The following is a 5,892-nucleotide window of genomic DNA, read 5'->3' on the forward strand; positions in this document are numbered from 1 at the left end:
CTTTCAATGTTCAGAAACAGTATTAAACCTTTGCTAATGTAGACCAAGACATGAATTTCAAACTGAATAATAAAACAATGGTGAGCAGACCTCACAAGAGCCATGGGAGAGACTACCTGAATAAGAAAACCAGCATCCTAACTCAGAAGGAAAAGCATGTCTGAATCAGGACAGGAGCACACTTGAGTTGGAAGAGAATCATACCTTGGTCAGCTGAGCACACGTGAGTCAAGAGAGGAGTATGCCTGGATCATGTGAAAAACACACTAGTCCGGATGTGTTATCCTGGTCTTGGTGAACTGAGGAGTATATTGAGTCAGGGGAGGTTCACACTTGAGATAGGGAAGGGCTGGCTTGAGTCAGGAGAGGCCACAGGAACAAATAGGCTGGTCCTTGGAGAATGCCATGGTCAGGTATCTGTCCAGGCTTAGATCTGCCCCCATGCTTCCCTAAGGCCATCTGCCTCCTGGCTATGACTTAACATTGTTTTCTGTTCCCTTGCAAGTCTAGGGACAGGCCACACTAGGGTGACATCAATGTGGAGCTTTCTGGAATATATTCTCTTTGTTCCTATTGCACCTTCCCCTCCCTACAACATTCAGGAGTGTTCTCTGAGAAGATTCACACTGATAGCATGAGCCAACAAAGCCATGAGGCATCTTTTATTCAGATTCTTTACACATTTATACCTGACTGTGCCTCCTTCCTATGTATCACCAAACTGCAGCCTCTTTGATTCTGTATTAGTCACCGTCTTCCCTCTGAAGGGAATGCTCCTCTGAAGCCCCTGGACACGTCTTCCTGCAGTCACTTCTACTCTTCCACTGCCTCTTTAGAGACAGCTAGAACAAAGTTACTGGGACCTGCATATGTGGTGACGGAGAACTAGAAAACTTACGTACAATGTGGAACTCAACCCATGAATGCAAAGTTATGAGGATACCGTAGCAGTGTGTGACTTGGACAATGAAAGCCAACATGCTTTCCTTTCTGTACTGCAATGGTTTAGAAATTCATATTTGATGGGGTCAATGGAGGATTTCTTTTACTTAACAAATATCAACCAAACCAAAAATACTGTATTTAAATCTCCTCAAATACTTTGAACTTTGCTTTGTGAAGGGAGTAGGGGAAATCCATTTTTGTATCCAATTAAGGAATAGATGTTTTTACTTTTTATGTTGTTGTTTTTGAGATTTTTCTTAAATTAAGGTGAAATTTTCCTGCACTCAAGTGCACTGACCTTGAAGACATGTTCTGATATTTTGGTAAAGATAGTCATGAACGCATCATGCCAGTCTTACTCATTTCCTGAAGCAGCTGTAACAAATTACTTCAGTCCATGGTTTAAATAGCCTTATTACCTTACAGTTATAGCATCCTGATGTCCACAGTGAACACACAGGCAACGCCTTACTACAAGGCCTTGCTCGCTCTAGACCCCCTGATGGTGCCACTTTCTCTCCCAGTTTCATCAGCACTGTCCTGACTGTGCTAGGCTCCTTGAGTAACTACAGCCTTTCTCCCCTGCATCGTGGTTTTGTCTTTTTCTCTTCTCTGTTCATTCCTCCTCTCATCTGAACACTTGTGTCTACACTTGGAGCTCACCCAGATCATCTGGAATGGTAGATGAGCTTCTGAATCCTAACTGAATCAGTGTAGTCTTTCCCATGAAAAGTTCACAACTCTCGGGTCAAAGTCTGGGAATTTCCATGGATCTGGTCACCACAGCAGTTAGGTTATCTCCATTTATATCCGGAGCACTCATTATCCTGTATTCAGATACGCCCACTACTCTTCTTTCCCTTAACACAGATGGCCAGTTCTTCAGCTTCACTGAAGGAGTAAAGGCAGCATGAGATCTTTCATTCCTGTGTTCTTTCATCAACAGATGTTTTTCAGAATTCTCTATGCCATGTGTATGCCAGAATTCATACCGCTGCACCATAAGCACCTTGCCAATGGGTATCTCAATCTAGAGCTTGGCAATTATAAGTGCAGTTACTAAACATGTTTTTAAGTCTTTTAGTAGACAGATGTGTTTATACCACTTGGGTAAATATCAGTGTAGCATCATAATCATATAGCAGTTGTAATTTTACCTTGCTATAAACTAACAGTTTCTAAAGTCATTAAACCTGTCTTATAATGTGTGAGAGTTCAAGGCTTCTACAACCACATCAACATTTGGTGTGGTGATTTTTTTTTATTTCAACAAATGCTACCATTCTATGAATTTAAGTCACACCATCCTGAAATCTAATGATTCCAACCACCCTTCCACATCTTTGTAGGACATGCAGTGTTCTTTTAGGGAATGTTTGTATAAACTACTCAATGAGTTCTTTATGTAATTTGTATACAAGCCCTTTGTATGATAAAAGCATTATAAATGCTTCCTCTCAGTCTCTAACCAGCTGTTATATTTTATTCATAATGTACTGTGAGTGATTTAATTTTCTAATCTGTTCTTTACAAGATCAATACCTGGCTTCACTGAATTGGCCAGAATATGCTCCAGAGTTTTCTTCTACAAGATTGTGAGGGGTCTGCATATGAAGATGAATTTTTTCACATGTGCAGGGAGAGGTAGGGGTAGAGGTTGAGTTTTTCTATATTAATTTTGATAATCTAGCATCAACTAAAAATATGTCCCTCTCTCCACATAGCTTCTTTAGAAGTTTTACCATAATTCCAGGTGCCACAAGTGAGTGGCCATTCTGAGGCAACAATATAATTGTATGTGCTAGACACACATATCTCTGCTACTCCAACCTTAGAGTAAGTCATCAAATTTAGCAGGGTTGTCTCTGACTTTATTAATTGTTATAAAAATATTTGAGTTATTCTGAGTCCTTTATATTTCCACCTAAGTTTTATAACTGACATTTAAAAAATTTTATCTTTCAGAAGAAGCTCATTGAGATTTGGGTTGGAGTTCTGATGCTAAAACACCAACTTTTGGATATTTTGGATCTTGATCATTTTAATACTTAATAATTTGAACCTCTGTGAAGTAGCACATCTTTCCAATGAGTTAATGCTTCTTTGATTTTACTTACATATGAGGACAATTTTTGTATAAGATCCTCCTGAATATCTTATATTAATTTTTTATCACAATATAATAAAGTTCATTTCACTTTTCACTTGATTGATCAACTATGTAGAAATATAATTAACTTTTCATTTTGTATCTTATAACCTTGTTGTGGTAGAATATTATTTTAAGGTGCATGACTTTTGTTTATGCTGCATTTCTTTTAATTCTGTGAAGCTGTGATTCTTTGCCTGTCTAAAACACCTGATGGTCTACTAAAGAGCTGACTGGCCAGTACTGAGGCAGGAGCAAGGATAGGTGGGGCTGGCAGTGAGAGAGAATAAATAGGAGAAATGGAGAACAAGAAAACAAGGAGAGGAGAATGTCAGGGGCCAGCCACCCAGTCAGTAATGGAGTAAGAAGGAAAGTAAGATATATAGAAGTAAGAAAGATAAAAGCCCAGAGGAAAAAGGTAGACGGGTTAATTTCAGAAAAACTGGCTAGCAACAAGCCAACCTAAGGCCAGGCATTCATAAGTAATAATAAGACTCCGTGGGTGATTTATTAGGGATTGGGTGGTGGGACCATCAAAAAGTCAAAAGAGTAAAAGCAAACAGAACACCTTGCTACATTCATTTATTGTTTTTGTGGTTATGTTGTAAATTCCTTATTTCTGCATGGACAATTATAAAATGAAAATAGACATTTTTTTCTTCCTTTCCAATCTATGTGTATTTTTCACTTTTTAAATTTAGAAACAAGCTTGTTTTACATGTCAATCCCAGATCCCTCTCTCTCCCCCCTTCCCCTGCCCCACCCAGCCACCTATCTCACCTTCTTTCTGCTCCCCAGGGAGGGTGAGGCCTTCCATGGGGGATCTTAAAATCTGTCATATCATTTGGAGCAGGGCCTAGGCCCTCCCCCTTGTGTCTAGGCTGAGCAAGTATCCCTCTATGGGGAATGGGCTCCCAAAGTCCATTTGTATACTAGGGATTAATAGTGATCCACCACCAGTGGCCCAATATATTGCCCAGGCCTCCTAACTGACACCCACGATCAGGGGGTCTGGGTTGGTCCCAGGCTGCTTTCCGAGCTATCAGTCTGGGGTCCATGGGCTCCTCCTTATTCAGGTCAGCTGCTTCTATGGGTTTCTCCAGCCTGGTCTTGACCCTTTGCTCATTACTCCTCTCTCTCTGCAACTGGATTCCAGGAATTCAACTCAGTGTTTATCTTGGGTGTCTGCTTCTGCTTCCATCAGCTACTGGATGAAGGCTCTAGGATGACATATAAGGGAGTCATCAATCTCATTACTGGGCAAGAGCATTTAAGGTAACCTCTCCACTATTGCTTAGATTGTTAGTTGGTGTCATCCTTGTAGATCCCTGAACATTTCCCTAGTGCCAGATTTCTCTTTAAACCTCTAATGGCTCCCTCTATTATGGTATCTCTTTTCTTGCTCTCCTCTATTCTTCCCCCAACTCAACCTTCCTGCTCTCTCATGTCCTCCTCTCCCCTCCTCTTCTCCCCTTCTCTTTCTCCTAACTATCCCTCCCCTCCCCTCATGCTTCCAAATTGCTCAGGGGATCTTGTCCCTTTCCCCTTCTCCAGGGGACCATGTATGTCTCTCTTAGGGTCCTCCTTGTTTCCTAGTTTCTTTGGCAGTGTGGATTGTAGGCTGGTAATCCTTGGCTCTATGTCTAAAATCCATGTATGAGTGAGTACATACCCTGTTTGTACTTTTGTGACTGGGTTAAACTCACTCAGGATGGTTTCTTCTAATTCCATCCATTTGCCTGCAAATTTCAAGATTCCATTGGGGTTTTTTTGTTTTGTTTTGTTTTGTTTTGTTTTTTCCCCCACTGAGTAGTACTCCATTGTGTAACATTTTTTTCCTGGTTCTTGATTTTCTTATTTATTTATTTATTTATTTATTTATTTTTAAATTTGAAACAAGCTTCTTTTACATGTCAATCCCAGTTCCCTCTCCCTCCCCTCCTCCCCTGGCCCCCACTAACCCCCATCCCATCCCCTTTCTGCTTCCCAGAGAGGGTGAGGCCTCCCATGGGGGATCTTTAAAGACTGTCATATCATGTGGAGCAGGGCCTAGGCCCTCCCCTGTGTGTCTAGGCTGGGAGAGTATCCCTCTATGTGGATTGGGCTCCCAAAGTCCATTCCTGTACTAGGGATAAATACTGATCCACTACCAGAGGCCCCCTAGCTTAATCAGACCTCCAAACTGACATCCTTATTCAAGGGGTCTGGAACAGTCCTATGCTGGTTTCCCAGCTATCAGTCTGGGGTCCATGAGAACCCCTCGTTCAGGTCAGCTGTTTCTGTGGATTTCTCCAGCCTGGTCTTGACCCCTTTGCTCATTACTCCTCCCTCTCTGTATCTAGAATCCAGTTACAGAGAGGGGAGTGTAACAATAACTCTTTCTGCCAGCCACCAGAGCCCTGCCCCCATACTAGGGCCCCCAAACAACACTCAGAGTCTTATGTTAGTTACAATGCTGCTAGTCAATGACTAGGATTTCTTATCTGCTAGCTCAGTCTTAATTATCAACCATAACCATTAATCTACATATTTTATAAGGACTTATCTTACTGAGTACGCTGGCCTTGTGTCCTCTTTTTCTGGGATCACATCTCGACTCTACTCTCTACTACATTTCTCAGAATCCTCCTCAACTCCTAGCCCCACCTATCTTGCTTCCCTGATGGCGGACAGTGCTTTATTTATCAACCAATAGGACAAACATATACACAGAAGGACTTCCCCCATCATATCCTCTTTTCTGTCTAAATTTTTAAAAAAAGGGTTTTAACATTAACATTGTAAAATACATAGCAAAA

This window comes from Cricetulus griseus, chromosome 7 (assembly GCF_003668045.3).
Source record: "Cricetulus griseus strain 17A/GY chromosome 7, alternate assembly CriGri-PICRH-1.0, whole genome shotgun sequence".
NCBI lineage: Eukaryota > Metazoa > Chordata > Mammalia > Rodentia > Cricetidae > Cricetulus > Cricetulus griseus.